Source organism: Rattus norvegicus, chromosome 1 (genome assembly GCF_021556685.1).
Source record: "Rattus norvegicus strain SHRSP/BbbUtx chromosome 1, alternate assembly SHRSP_T2T, whole genome shotgun sequence".
Classification (NCBI taxonomy): Eukaryota; Metazoa; Chordata; class Mammalia; order Rodentia; family Muridae; genus Rattus; species Rattus norvegicus.
This window is the reverse complement of record NC_141534.1, coordinates 173,232,488-173,249,238: the sequence shown is the minus strand read 5'-3', so window position 1 is coordinate 173,249,238 and position 16,751 is coordinate 173,232,488. Positions and strand designations below refer to the sequence as shown.

Below are 16,751 nucleotides of genomic sequence, written 5' to 3'. Positions count from 1 at the left end.
AATTTTCTGAGAAACCTCCATATTGATCTCTGTATTGGCTCTCCCAGTTTGTGATCACACCAGCAATGGAGGAGTGTTTCTTTTTCTTCACATCCTCTCAAACATGTGCTGTCACCTGAGTTTTTTAACTTAGCCATTCTGATTGATATGAACTGGAATCTCAGGGTAATTTTAAATTGTGTTTCCCTGATCACTAAGAAATTCAAATATTTCTTTAAGTGCTTTACAGCCCTTCGAAATTCCTCTGTTGTGAATTCTCTGTTTAGTTCTATACGCCATTTTTTTATTGGGTTGTTTGGTTTATGGTGGTTAACTTCTTGAGTTCTTTGTATATTTTGAATATTACCCCTCTATCTGATGTGGGGTTAGTGAACATTTTTCCCAATCTGAAGGTTGCCAGTTTATCCTATCAACTATGTCCTTTGCCTTACTGAAGCTTTCCAGTTTTTTGAGGTCCCATTTATCAATTTTTGATCTTAGAGCCTGAGCTGTTGGAGTACTGCTCAGGAAAATTTCCCCTGTGACAATGAGTTCAAGGTTCTTTCTCACTTTCTCCTTTATTTGATTTAATGGATCTGGTTTTGAGTGGATGTCCTCAATCCACTTTGACTTGAGATTTCTGCAAGGTAATAAATATTTATATATTTTCATTTTTCAATGTACAGACTGCCAGTAATACCAGCACCATTTATTGAAGATGCTTTCTTTTTTCCATGGGTTATTTTTGTCTTCTTTTTCAAGGATCAAGTGTCCATAAGTGTGTGCCTTTATTTCTGGGTCTTCAATTCTATTTCATTGATCAACCTGTCTGTTTCTGTAACAATGCCATGCTATTTTTATCACTATTGCTCTGTAGTATAGCTTGAGGTCAAGGATGGTGATAACCCACAGAAGTTCTTTTATTATTAAGAACTGTTTTTATTATTCTGAGTTTTTTGTTTTTCCAGGTGAATTTGAGAATTGCTCTTTCCATGTCTTTGAAGAATTGTATTGGTATTTTGATGTGGATTACATTGAATTTGCATATACCTTTTGGTAGAATGGACATTTTTACTATGTTAATTCTACCAATCCATGAGAATGGGAGATCTCATGAGATCTTCTCAGGTCTCCCTTAAATTCTTCCTTGAGAGACTTAAAGTACTTATCATGCAGATCTTTCATTTGTTTGGTTAAATTTACACCAAGATATTATAAATTATTTTTGATTATTTTGAAGTGTGTCATTTTTCGAGTTTCTTTCTCAGCCCATTTATTATTTGTATAAAGGAAGGCTACTGGCTAATTTGAGTTAATTTTATACCTAGTCACTATGCTGAAGTTGTTTATCAAGTATAGGAGTTCTCTGACAGAATGTTTGGGGTTGCTTATGTATACTAGTATACCATCTAAAAACAGTGATACATAGACTTCTTCTTTGTCCCTTGAGATCCTTTTGTTGTCTTATTGCTCTAGCTAGAACTTCAAGTACTATATTGAATAGATATGGGGAGAGTGGGCATCCTTGTCTTGTCCCTGATTTTAATGAGATTGTTTTGTCCCTGATTTTGATGAGATTGTCTCAAGTATATCTCCATTTATTCGATATTGGCTGTTGGTTTGCTGTATATTGTTTTTATAAGCCTTGAATTACTGATCTCCTGTACTTTTGACACGAAGGCTTGTTGTATTTTGTCCAATGCTATTTCACCATATAAGGATATGAAGAGAGTTGAAAGCTGGTCACTAGGAGAGTTGGAACACCTGAGAGAAGAGGTAAGAACAACTCTTCTGCTCCAAGCAACCTGCCTGGTGACCTCAGGACACACAAACACAGTATCACTCTGGGACAGGACACTTCTGGTTTCTGCCTGTGCCCAGAGATGAACTGGTTCCACAGATCTCTGTACCTAACTCCAGTGGGAGAAAGAGCTGGACTCTTAGAACTAAAGACAATCCTGAGAGGTCAGAGGGGACAACTACTTCTGTTCAAATTTCTGGCCCAATGTGAACCCACCTAGTGTACACTGTGACTTCTGGGCACAAAAAACTAATAATGATGATACAGGAATTTAAGAAGGAAATAAATAACTCCCTTAAAGAAATACAGGACAACACAGGAAAAACAAGTAGAATCCCTTAAACAGGAAAAACAAAAATCTCTTAAACACTTACAAAAAAACACAAACAGGTGAAGGAATTGAACAAAACCATCTAGGATTTAAAAATGGAAATAGAAACAATTAAGAAAACACAAAGAAAGACAAACCTAGAGACAAAAAACCTAGTAAGGAGATCAGGAAATATGGATGCAAGCATCACCAACAGAATACAAGAGAGAGAAAAGAGAATCTCAGGGGCAGAAGATACCATGGAATACATTGATATAAACATCAAAAATAATGTAAAAGGCAAAAAACTCCTAACACAAAATATCCAAGAAATTCAGGACACAATAAGATGACCAAACGTAAGGATAATAAGTACAGAGGAGGGCGAAGACTCCCAAATTAAAGTACCAGTAAATACCGTCAATAAGATTATATAAGAGGCACTGAAGCTCCCGGAAGGGGTGGCACAGGTCTTCCTGGTTGCTGCCGGAGCAGAGAGCCCCTGGGCAGCACCCCACGAGCGAACCTGAGCCTCGGGACCACAGGTAAGACCAAATTTTCTGCTGCAAGAAAGCTGCCTGGTGAGCTTGGGACACACGGAAGCAGAATTTCTCTAGGACCGGGCACGTTCTGTGTTTACCGGAAGTCCCACACCCGCGGATCCCGGCCCGCAGCAGCTCTCTGCTCCCAGACCCAGTGAGAGAGAGACCCAACCACCTGGTCAGGTGGGCACTCCTGAGGCTGCAGAGCGGAAGAGACCACCAACACTGCTCACCCCTGCCCACATCCCTGGCCCAAGAGGAAACTGTATAAGGCCTCTGGGCTCCCGTGGGGGAGGGCCCAGGAGCGGCAGGACCCCTGCCTGAGACACCGCCGGAACCTGAAAGAAACAGACCAGATAAACAGTTCTCTGCACCCAAATCCCGTGGGAGGGAGAGCTAAACCTTCAGAGAGGCAGACAAGCCTGGGAAACCAGAAGAGACTGCTCCCTGCACATACATCTCGGACTCCAGAGGAAAAAGCCAAAGACCATCTGGAACCCTGGTGCACTGAAGCTCCCGGAAACGGCGGCACAGGTCTTCCTGGTTGCTGCCGCTGCAGAGAGCCTGTGGGCAGCACCCCACGAGCGAACTTGAGCCTCAGGACCACAGGTAAGACCAAATTTTCTGCTGCAAGAAAGCTGCCTGGTGAACTCAAGACACAGGCCCACAGGAACAGCTGAACACCTGTAGAAAGGAAAAACTACACGCCCGAAAGCAGAACACTCTGTCCCCATAACTGACTGAAAGAGAGGAAAACAGGTCTACAGCACTCCTGACACACAGGCTTATAGGACAGTCTAGCCACTGTCAGAAATAGCAGAACAAAGTAACACTAGAGATAATCTGATGGCGAGAGGCAAGCGCAGGAACACAAGCAACAGAAACGAAGACTACATGGCATCATCGGAGCCCAATTCTCCCACCAAAGCAAACACGGAATATCCAAACACACCAGAAAAGCAAGATCTAGTTTCAAAATCATATTTGATCATGATGCTGGAGGACTTCAAGAAAGACATGAAGAACTCCCTTAGAGAACAAGTAGAAGCCTACAGAGAGGAATCGCAAAAATGCTTGAAAGAATCGCAAAAATCCCTGAAAGAATTCCAGGAAAACATAAATAAACAAGTAGAAGCCCATAGAGAGGAGACACAAAGATCCCTGAAAGAATTCCAGGAAAACACAATCAAACAGTTGACGGAATTAAAAATGGAAATAGAAGCAATCAAGAAGGACACATGGAAACAACCCTGGATATAGAAAACCAAAAGAAGAGACAAGGAGCTGTAGATACAAGCTTCACCAACAGAATACAAGAGATGGAAGAGAGAATCTCAGGAGCAGAAGATTCCATAGAAATCATTGACTCAACTGTCAAAGATAATGTAAAGCAGAAAAAGCTACTGGTCCAAAACATACAGGAAATCCAGGACTCAATGAGAAGATCAAACCTAAGGATAATAGGTATAGAAGAGAGTGAAGACTCCCAGCTCAAAGGACCAGTAAATATCTTCAACAAAATCATGGAAGAAAACTTCCCTAACCTAAAAAAAGAGATACCCATAGACATACAAGAAGCCTACAGAACTCCAAATAGATTGGATCAGAAAAGAAACACCTCCCGTCACATAACTGTCAAAACACCAAACGCACAAAATAAAGAAAGAATATTAAAAGCAGTAAGGGAAAAAGGTCAAGTAACATATAAAGGGAGACCTATCAGAATCACACCAGACTTCTCGCCAGAAACTATGAAGGCCAGAAGATCCTGGACCGATGTCATACAGACCCTAAGAGAACACAAATGCCAGCCCAGGTTACTGTATCCAGCAAAACTCTCAATTAACATTGATGGAGAAACCAAGATATTCCATGACAAAACCAAATTTACACAATAACTTTCCACAAATCCAGCACTACAAAGGATAATAAATGGTAAAGCCCAACATAAGGAGGCAAGCTATACCCTAGAAGAAGCAAGAAACTAATCATCTTGGCAACAAAACAAAGAGAATGAAAACACACAAACATAACCTCACATCCAAATATGAATATAAAGGGAAACAATAATCACTATTCCTTAATATCTCTCAATATCAATGGCCTCAACTCCCCAATAAAAAGACATAGATTAACAAACTGGATACGCAACGAGGACCCTGCATTCTGCTGCCTACAGGAAACACACCTCAGAGACAAAGACAGACATTACCTCAGAGTGAAAGGCTGGAAAACAACTTTCCAAGCAAATGGTCAGAAGAAGCAAGCTGGAGTAGCCATTCTAATATCAAATAAAATCAATTTCCAACTAAAAGTCATCAAAAAAGATAAGGAAGGACAATTCATATTCATCAAAGGAAAAATCCACCAAGATGAACTCTCAATCCTAAATATCTATGCCCCAAATACAAGGGCACCTACACACGTAAAAGAAACCTTACTAAAGCTCAAAACACACATTGCACCTCACACAATAATAGTGGGAGATTTCAACACCCCACTGTCATCAATGGACAGATCGTGGAAACAGAAATTAAACAGTGATGTCGACAGACTAAGAGAAGTCATGAGCCAAATGGACTTAACGGATATCTATAGAACATTCTATCCTAAAGCAAAAGGATATACCTTCTTCTCAGCTCCTCATGGTACTTTCACCAAAATTGACCATATAATTGGTCAAAAAACGGGCCTCAACAGGTACAGAAAGATATAAACAATCCCATGTGTGCTATCGGACCACCACAGCCTAAAACTGGTCTTCAATAACAATAAGGGAAGAATGCCCACATATACGTGGAAATTGAACAATGCTCTACTCAATGATAACCTGGTCAGGGAAGAAATAAAGAAAGAAATTAAAAACTTTTTAGAATATAATGAAAATGAAGATACAACATACTCAAACTTATGGGACACAATGAAAGCTGTGCTAAGAGGAAAACTCATAGCGCTGAGTGCCTGCAGAAAGAAACAGGAAAGAGCATATGTCAGCAGCTTGACAGCACACCTAAAAGCTCTAGAACAAAAAGAAGCAAATACACCCAGGAGGAGTAGAAGGCAGGAAATAATCAAACTCAGAACTGAAATCAACCAAGTAGAAACAAAAAGGACCATAGAAAGAATCAACAGAACCAAAAGTGGGTTCTTTGAGAAAATCAACAAGATAGATAAACCCTTAGGCAGACTAACGAGAGGACACAGAGAGTGCGTCCAAATTAACAAAATCAGAAATGAAAAGGGAGACATAACTACAGATTCAGAGGAAATTCAAAAAATCATCAGATCTTACTATAAAAACCTATATTCAACAAAATTTGAAAATCTTCAGGAAATGGACAATTTCCTAGACAGATACCAGGTATCGAAGTTAAATCAGGAACAGATAAACCAGTTAAACAACCCCATAACTCCTAAGGAAATAGAAGCAGTGATTAAAGGTCTCCCAACCAAAAAGAGCCCGGGTCCAGACGGGTTTAGTGCAGAATTCTATCAAACCTTCATAGAAGACCTCATACCAATATTATCCAAACTATTCCACAAAATTGAAACAGATGGAGCCCTACCGAATTCCTTCTACGAAGCCACAATTACTCTTATACCTAAACCACAAAAAGACACAACAAAGAAAGAGAACTTCAGACCAATTTCCCTTATGAATATCGACGCAAAAATACTCAATAAAATTCTGGCAAACCGAATTCAAGAGCACATCAAAACAATCATCCACCATGATCAAGTAGGCTTCATCCCAGGCATGCAGGGATGGTTTAATATACGGAAAACCATCAACGTGATCCATTATATAAACAAACTGAAAGAACAGAACCACATGATCATTTCATTAGATGCTGAGAAAGCATTTGACAAAATTCAACACCCCTTCATAATAAAAGTCCTGGAAAGAATAGGAATTCAAGGCCCATACCTAAACATAGTAAAAGCCATATACAGCAAACCAGTTGCTAACATTAAACTAAATGGAGAGAAACTTGAAGCAATCCCACTAAAATCAGGGACTAGACAAGGCTGCCCACTCTCTCCCTACTTATTCAATATAGTTCTTGAAGTTCTAGCCAGAGCAATCAGACAACAAAAGGAGATCAAGGGGATACAGATCGGAAAAGAAGAGGTCAAAATATCACTATTTGCAGATGACATGATAGTATATTTAAGTGATCCCAAAAGTTCCACCAGAGAACTACTAAAGGTGATAAACAACTTCAGCAAAGTGGCTGGGTATAAAATTAACTCAAATAAATCAGTAGCCTTCCTCTATACAAAAGAGAAACAAGCCGAGAAAGAAATTAGGGAAACGACACCCTTCATAATAGACCCAAATAATATAAAGTACCTCAGTGTGACTTTAACCAAGCAAGTAAAAGATCTCTACAATAAGAACTTCAAGACACTGAGGAAAGAAATTGAAGAAGACCTCAGAAGATGAAAGATTTCCCATGCTCATGGATTGGCAGGATTAATATAGTAAAAATGGCCATTTTACCAAAAGCAATCTACAGATTCAATGCAATCCCCATCAAAATACCAATCCAATTCTTCAAAGAGTTAGACAGAACAATTTGCAAATTCATCTGGAATAACAAAAAACCCAGGATAGCTAAAGCTATCCTCAACAATAAAAGGACTTCAGGGGGAATCACTATCCCTGAACTCAAGCAGTATTACAGAGCAATAGTGATAAAAACTGCATGGTATTGGTACAGATACAGACAGATAGACCAATGGAATAGAATTGAAGACCCAGAAATGAACCCACACACCTATGGTCACTTGATTTTTGACAAAGGAGCCAAAACTATCCAATGGAAAAAAGATAGCATTTTCAGCAAATGGTGCTGGTTCAACTGGAGGGCAACATGTAGAAGAATGCAGATCGATCCATGCTTATCACCCTGTACAAAGCTTAAGTCCAAGTGGATCAAGGACCTCCACATCAAACCAGACACATTCAAACTAATAGAAGAAAAACTAGGGAAGCATCTGGAACACATGGGCACTGGAAAAAATTTCCTGAACAAAACACCAATGGCTTATGCTCTAAGATCAAGAATCGACAAATGGGATCTCATAAAACTGCAAAGCTTCTGTAAGGCAAAGGACACTGTGGTTAGGACAAAACGGCAACCAACAGTTTGGGAAAAGATCTTTACCAATCCTACAACAGATAGAGGCCTTATATCCAAAATATACAAAGAACTCAAGAAGTTAGACCACAGGGAAACAAATAACCCTATTAAAAAATGGGGTTCAGAGCTAAACAAAGAATTCACAGCTGAGGAATGCCGAATGGCTGAGAAACACCTAAAGAAATATTCAACATCTTTAGTCATAAGGGAAATGCAAATCAAAACAACCCTGAGATTTCACCTCACACCAGTGAGAATGGCTAAGATCAAAAACTCAGGTGACAGCAGATGCTGGCGAGGATGTGGAGAAAGAGGAACACTCCTCCATTGTTGGTGGGATTGCAGACTGGTAAAACCATTCTGGAAATCAGTCTGGAGGTTCCTCAGAAAATTGGACATTGAACTGCCTGAGGATCCAGCTATACCTCTCTTGGGCATATACCCAAAAGATGCCTCAACATATAAAAGAGACACGTGCTCCACTATGTTCATCGCAGCCTTATTTATAATAGCCAGAAAATGGAAAGAACCCAGATGCCCTTCAACAGAGGAATGGATACAGAAAATGTGGTACATCTACACAATGGAATATTACTCAGCTATCAAAAACAACGAGTTTATGAAATTCGTAGGCAAATGGTTGGAACTGGAAAATATCATCCTGAGTGAGCTAACCCAATCACAGAAAGACATACATGGTATGCACTCATTGATAAGTGGCTATTAGCCCAAATGCTTGAATTACCCTAGATCCCTAGAACAAACGAAACTCAAGACGGATGATCAAAATGTGAATGCTTCACTCCTTCTTTAAATGAGGAAAAAGAATACCCTTGGCAGGGAAGGGAGAGGCAAAGATTAAAACAGAGACTGAAGGAACACCCATTCAGAGCCTGCCCCACATGTGTCCCATACATATACAGCCACCCAATTAGACAAGATGGATGAAGCAAAGAAGTGCAGGCCGACAGGAGCCGGATGTAGATCGCTCCTGAGAGACACAGCCAGAATACAGCAAATACAGAGGCGAATGCCAGCAGCAAACCACTGAACTGAGAATAGGTCCCCTATTGAAGGAATCAGAGAAAGAACTGGAAGAGCTTGAAGGGGCTTGAGACCCGAAAAGTACAACAATGCCAAGCAACCAGAGCTCCAGGGACTAAGCCACTACCTAAAGACTATACATGGACTGACCCTGGACTCTGACCCCATAGGTAGCAATGAATATCCTAGTAAGAGCACCAGTGGAAGGGGAAGCCCTGGGTCCTGCTAAGACTGAACCCCCAGTGAACTAGTCTATGGGGGGAGGGCGGCAATTGGGGGAGGGTTGGGAGGGGAACACCCATAAGGAAGGGGAGGGGGAGGGGGATGTTTGCCCGGAAACCGGGAAAGGGAATAACACTCGAAATGTATATAAGAAATACTCAAGTTAATAAAAAAAAAAGAATGCAAATAAAATCGTTCAACTGTTAAAAAAAAAAGATTATATAAGAAAACATTCCTAACCTAACAATAGAGATGCCCATAAACATAAGACAAGCCTACAGAATTCCAAATAGACTGGACCACAACAGATATTTCACCTGTCACATAAAAATCAAAGCAACAAAGAAAGAATATTAAAAGGAACAAGGGAAAGGGTCAAGTAATATATAAAGGCAGACCTATAAGTATTGCAACAAGAATCAACCTCACTGATCCCAGTCCACAGATCACTGCTCCCAAACCCCTTGGGAGAAAGAGCTTACTGCCCAGACAGGTGGGCACTCCTGAGACTGCAGAGCAGGAGAGACCAACAACACTGCCCAACCCTGCCCACATCCCTAGCCCAAGAGGAAACGGTATACGGCCTCTGGGAACAGGAAGATAGGGGCACTTGAGCATCAGGTCCCCTGTGTGCCAGACACCGCCCAGACTGGATCAACAGTTCTCTGAACAAAAATCCCGTGGAAAGGAGAGCTAAATCTTCAGAGGGGCAGACACGCCTGGAAAAGCCAGAAGAGCTACACTCTGCCCACATTTCTGACTCCAGAGGAAAACACCTAATGCCATCTGGAACCCTGGTGCACGGTGGCCACAGGAAAAGGCAGTGCAGGCCCTCCTGGTAGCCGCCCTCACACAGAGCTGAACATCAGCCCCCCATGAGCAACTTGTAACGTGGAACCACAGGTAAGACCATTTTATATGCTCCAAGCGACCTACCTGGTGGACTCAGGACACAGACCCACAGGAACAGGTGAAGACCAGTAGACAGGAAAGACTACATGCCCAAAAGCAGAATACTCTGCTCCCATAACTGGCTGAAAGAAAACAGGAAACAGTTCTACACCACTCCTGACACACAGGCCTATAGGACGACCTAGCCACTGTCAGAAATAGCAGAACAAGGTAACACCAGAGACAACCTGATGGCAAGAGGCAAGCGCAGGAATCCAAGCAACAGAAACCACGACTACATGGCATCATCGGAGCCCAGTTCTCCCACCAAAGCAAACACTGAATATCCAAACACACCAGAAAAGCAAGTTCTAGATTAAAAATCACATTTGCTCATGATGCTGGAGGACTTCATGAAAGACATGATGAACTCCCTCAGAGAAACACAGGAAAACATAAATAAAAAAGTAGAAGCCTATAGAGAGGAACCACAAAAATCCCTGAAAGAATTACAGGAAAACACAATCAAACAGGTGAAGGAAGTAAAAATAGAAATAGGAGCAATAAAGAAAGCACAAAGGGCAACAACCCTGGTTATAAAAAACCAAAGGAAGAGACAAGGAACAGTACATAGAAGCATCATCAACAGAATATAAGAGATAGAAGAGAGAAATACAAGAGGAGATGATTACATAGAAATCATTGACATAACTATTAAAGATAATGTAAAACGTAAAAAAGCTACTGGTCTAAAACATACAGGAAATCCAGGACTCAATGAGAAGATCAAACCTAAGCATAATAGGTATAGAAGAGAGTGAAGACTCCCAGCTCAAAGGACCAGTAAATATCTTCAACATAATCATAGAAGAAAACTGCCCTAACTTGAAGAAAGAGATGCCCATGAACATACAAGAAGCCTACAGAACTCCAAATAGATTGGAACAGAGAAGAAACTCCTCCTGTCACATAATAGTTAAAACAACAAATGCATAAAATAAAGAAAGATTATTAAAAGCAGTAAGGGGAAAAGGTCAAGTAACATATAAAGGTAGACCTATCAGAATCACACCAGACTTCTCACCAGAAACTATGAAAGCCAAGAAGATCCTGGACTGAGGGCATACAGACCCTAAGAGAACACAAATGCCAGCCCAAGTTACTGTATCCTGTAAACTGTCAATTAACATAGATGGAGAAACCAAGATATTCCATGACAAAACCAAATTAACACAATATCGTTCTACAAATCCAGCGCTACAAAGGATAATAAATGGTAAAGTCCAACATAAGGAAGCAAGCTACACCCTAGAAAAAGCAAGAAACTAATTGTCTTGGCAAGAAAACAAAGAGAAGAAAAGCACACAAACATAATCTCACATCAAAATATGAATATAACAGGAAGCAATAATCACTATTCCTTAATATCTCTCAATATCAATGGACTCAACTCCCCAATAAAAATACATAGATTAACAAACTGGATACACAATGAGGACCCTGCATTCTGCTGCCTACAGGAAACACACCTCAGAGACAAATACACACACTACCTCAGAGTAAAAGGCTGGAAAAAAAATTTCCAAGCAAGTGGTCTGAAGAAGAAAGCTGGAGTAGCCATTCTAATATCGAATAAAATCGATTTTCAACTAAAAGTCATTAAAAAAGATAAGGAAGGACACCTCATATTCATCAAAGGAAAAATCCACCAAGATGAACTCTCAACCAAAAATATCTATGCTCCAAATTAAAGGGCACCTACATACATAACAGAAACCTTACTAAAGCTCAAAGCACACATTGCACCTCATTCAATAATAGTAGGAGATTTCAACAACCCTCTCTCATCAATGGACAGATCATGGAAACAGAAGTTAAACAGAGAAATAGACAAAGAGAAGTCATGAAACGAATGGACTTAACAGATATTTATGGAACATTCTATCCTAATGCGAAAGGATATACCTTCTTCTCACTACCTCATGGTACTTTCTCTAAAATTGTCCATATAATTTGTAATAAAACAGCCCTCAACAGATACAGAAAGATAGAAATAATCCCATGCGTGCTATCAGACCACCACAGCCTAAAGCTGGTCTTCAATAACAATAAGGGAAGAACGCCCACATATACATGGAAGTTGAACAATGCTCTACTCAATGAAAACCTGGTCAAGGAAGAAATAAAGAAAGAAATTAAAGACTTCTTAGAATTTAACGAAAATGAAGTTTCAACCTACCCAAACACATGGGATGCAATGAAAGCTGTGCTAAGAGGAAAACTCATACCTCTGAGTGCCTGCAGAAAGAAACAGGAGAGAGCATATATCTGCAACTTAACAGCACACCTAAAACCTCTAGAACAAAAAGAAGCAAATACACCCAAGAGGAGTAGAAGGCAGGAAAAAATCAAACTCAGAGCTGAAATTAACTAAGTAGAAATAAAAAGGACCATACAAAGAATCAAGAGAACCAAAAGTTGACTCTTTGAGAAAATCACGAAGATAGATAAACCCTTAGCCAGACAAACGAGAGGACACAGAGTGTCTGTCCAAATTAACAAAATCAGAAATGAAAAGGGAGACATAACTACAGAATCAGAGGAAATTAAAAAAATTATCAGATCTTACTATAAAAGCCTATATTCAACAAAACTTGAAAATCTGCAGGAAATGGACAATTTCCTAGAAAGATGGCAGGTACCAAAGTTAAATCAGGAACAGATAATCCATTTAAACAACCCCACAACTCCTACAGAAATAGAAGCAGTCATTACAGGTCTACCAACCAAAAAGAGCCCAGGTCCAGACGGGTTCAATGAAGAATTTTATCAGACCTTCTTAGAAGACCTCATAACAATACTACCCAACAAATTCCACAAAATTGAAACGGATGGAGCGCTACCGAATTCCTTCTATGAAGACACAATTACTCTTACACCTAAACCACACAAACACTCAACAAAGAAAGAGAACTTCAGACCAATTTCCCTTATGAATATCAACGCAAAAATACTCAATAAAATTCTGGCAAACCGAATCCAAGAGCACATCAAAACAATCATCCACCATGATCAAGTAAGCTTCATCCCAGGCATGCAGGGATGGTTTAACATACGGAAAAACATCAAGGTGATCCATTATATAAACAAACTGAAAGAACAAAACCACATGATTATTTCATTAGATGCTGAAAAAGCATTTGACAGAATACAACACCCTTCATGATAAAAGTCCTGGAAAGAATAGGAATTCAAGGCCCATACCTAAACATAGTAAAAGCCATATACAGCAAGCAAGTAGTTAACATTAACCTAAGTGAAGAGAAACCTGAAGCAATCCCACTAAAATCAGGGACTAGACAAGGCTGCCCACTCTCTTCCTACTTATTTAATATAGTACTTGAAATTCTAGCCAGACTCATCAGACAACAAAAGGAGACCAAGGGGATACAAATTGGAAAAGAAGAAGTCAAAATATCACTATTTGCAGATGATATGATAGTATATTTAAGCGATACCAAAGGTTCCACCAGAGTACTACTAAACCTGATAAACACCTTCAACAAAGTGGCAGGGTATAAAATTAACTCAAATAAGTCAGTAGTCTTCAGAAAAAAATAACAAGCCAAGAAAGAAATTAGGGAAATGACACCCTTCGTAATAGTCCCAAATAATATAAAATACACAGTGTGACTTTATCCAAGCAAATAAAAGATTTGTATGATAAGATCTTCAAGCCTCTAAAGAAAGAAATTGAAGAAGACCTCAGAAGATGGAAAGATATCCCATGCTCATGGATTGGCAGGATTAATATAGTAAAAATGGCCATTTTACCAAAAGTGATCTACAGATTCAATGCAATCCCTATCAAAATACCAATCCAATTCTTCAGAGAGTTAGACAGAACAATTTGCAAATTCATCTGGAATTACAAAAACCCCAGGATAGCTAAAAACTATCCTCAACAATAAAAGGACATCTGGGGCAATCACTATCCCTGAACTCAAGCAGTATTACAGAGCAATATTGATAAAAACTGCATAGTATTTGTACAGAGACAGACATATAGATCAGTGGAATAGAACTGAAGACCCAGAAATGAACCCACACACATATGGTCACTTGATCTTTGACAAAGGAGCCGAAACAGTCGAATGGATAAAAAGATAGCATTTTCAGCAAATGGTGCTGGTTCAACTGGAGGTCAGCATGTAGAAGAATGCAGATCAATCCATGCTTATCACCCTGTACAAAACTTAAGTCCAAGTGGTTCAAGGACCTGCACATCAAACCAGATACACTCAAAGTAATAGAAGAAAAAGTGGGGAAGCATCTGGAACACATGGGCACTGGAAAAAAATTCCTGAACAAAACACCAATGGCTTAAGCTCTAAGATCAAGAATCAACAAATGGGATCTCATAAAACTGCAAAGCTTCTGTAAGGCAAAGGACACTCTTGTTAGGACAGAACAACAACCAAAAGATTGGGAAAAGATCTTTAAAAATCCTCCAACAGATAGGGGGCTTATATCCAAAATATAAAAAGAACTCAACACGTTAAATCACAGGGAGATAAATAAACCTATTAAAAATGGCGTTCAGAGCTAAACAAAGAATTCACAGCTGAGGATTGCCGAATGGCTGAAAAGCACCTAAAGAAATGTTCAACATCTTTAGACATAATGAAATGCAAATCAAAACAACCCTAAGATTTCACCTCATACCACTGAGAATGGCTAAGACCAAAAACACAGGTGACAGCAAATGCTGGTGAGGATGTGGAGAAAGAGGAACACTCCTCCATTGTTGGTGGGATTGCAGACTGGTACAACCATTCTGGAAATCAGTCTGGAGGTTCCTCAGAAAATTGGACAGTGAACCACCTGAAAACCCAGCTCTACCTCTCTTGGGCATATACCCAAAAGATGCCCCAGCATAAAACAAAGACATGTGCTCCACTATGTTCATAGCTGCCTTATTTATAATAGCCAGAAGCTGGAAAGAACCCAGATGCCCTTCCACAGAGGAATGGATACAGAAAATGTGGAACATCTACACAATGGAATATTACTCAGCTATCAAAAACAATGACTTTATGGAATTCATAGGCAAATGAATGTAACTGGAAAGTATCATCTTGAGGGAGGTATCCCAATCACAGAAAAACACACATGGTATGCACTCATTGATAAGTGGCTATTAGCCCAAATGCTTGAACAAGAATATCTTTGGCAGGGAATAGGGAGGCAAAGTTTAGAACAGAGGCAGAAGAAACCCATTCAGAGCCTGCCCCACATGTGGCCCATACATATACAGCCACCAAACTAGATAAGATTGATGAAGCAAAGAAGTACAGTCTGACTGGAAGCAGATGTAGATCTCTGCTGAGAGACACAGCCAGAATACAGCAAATACATGGGCGAATACCAGCAGCAAACCACTGAACTTAGAACGGGACCGCCGATGAAGGAATCAGAGAAAGGACTGAAAAGACCTTGAAGGGGCTTGGGACTCCATATGAACAACAGTGCAAACCAACCAGAGCTTCCCGGGACTAAGCCATTACCCAAAGACTATATACATGGACTGACCCTGGGCTCCAACTGCATAGGTAGCAATGAATAGCCTAATAAGAGCGCCAGTGGAAGGAGAAGCCCTTGGTCCTGTCAAGACTGAACCCCCAGTGAACGTGATTTTTGGGGGGACAGCAGTAGTAGGGGGAGGATGGTGAGGGTAACACCCATATAGAAGGGGAGTGGGAGGTGTTGGGGGATGTTGGCATGGAAACCAGGAAAGGGAATAACAATTGAAATTTAAATAAGAAATACCCATGAGTATATATTTATAATCATGTTTTTTCATATTTTCTATATAAGATATTTTATAAATTTAAAATTATTTCATCATTGATGCTTCATTACTTAAAGTCTATTTTGAATAATATTAAGATAAACTCTTCTAGTCTTATTCAATCCTCATCTTCTCTTTTTACTTTTAAATTTCTTTTTAATATTTTTGGTATTTAGTTCTTAGATGAGTCTACTATAAATATCTTTAAAATAATTTAATGTACAATTTGCTGAATTCCATTTTTGATAATCAACATTTGTCTATGTATTCAAGTGGCTATAATAAATTGTATACCTCTATGACTTCAAGTGCCTTATCACCTTTTCTACCCAATTCAATATATTTTCATTCTTTTATGTATTTGACTTATTAAAATTAATATTTGTGTTAAAAAATAAACGAAATATTCCAAACAAACAAGAATCGAGAAATCCTGTATTTGTCTATATAGGATTACTAGAAAATAGTACATCTTCAGCTCTTCACAGTGGCAGTATTGTAGCCAATGAAGTTTATCTGAGGCATGATTATTGCTAATTGAAAAGATAGTGCATCTTCATATATCTGCAGGGATCTTCTCAAAAGGGTAGGTGAATACCTAGTAATTCTCACAGATATTTAATAATGACAGGAAAAGCATATTGATAGCAAGAATCTTTCCTAAAATGATTTTCTCTTCAGCCTTGTATATAGAAGCAAATCTGTCATGGATTATTTTAATCCAATGCAGATAATCTCAGGAAGATCATCTGCTAATTATTAGCTTACTGGATCCTGACATATGGACATCTAATTTTTTTAAAAAGAATTCAGAAATACACACTGGTAAAAGAATATATCTTCAACAAAAGCTGCTGGTCAAACTCGATGTCTTTATGTAGAAAATTTAAAATATATCTGTATTAATCACGCCTCACAAAACTCATTGCTGGTAGGAGTGCAAACTTCTATAGCCATTATGGAA

General features: G+C 39.3%; 1 pseudogene; it reads left to right on the top strand.

Annotated features, from left to right (window-relative positions):
* Positions 1-16,263: 16,263 nt before the first annotated feature.
* LOC120100116 (U4 spliceosomal RNA) lies at positions 16,264-16,414 on the top strand (annotated as a pseudogene).
* Positions 16,415-16,751: the final 337 nt, after the last annotated feature.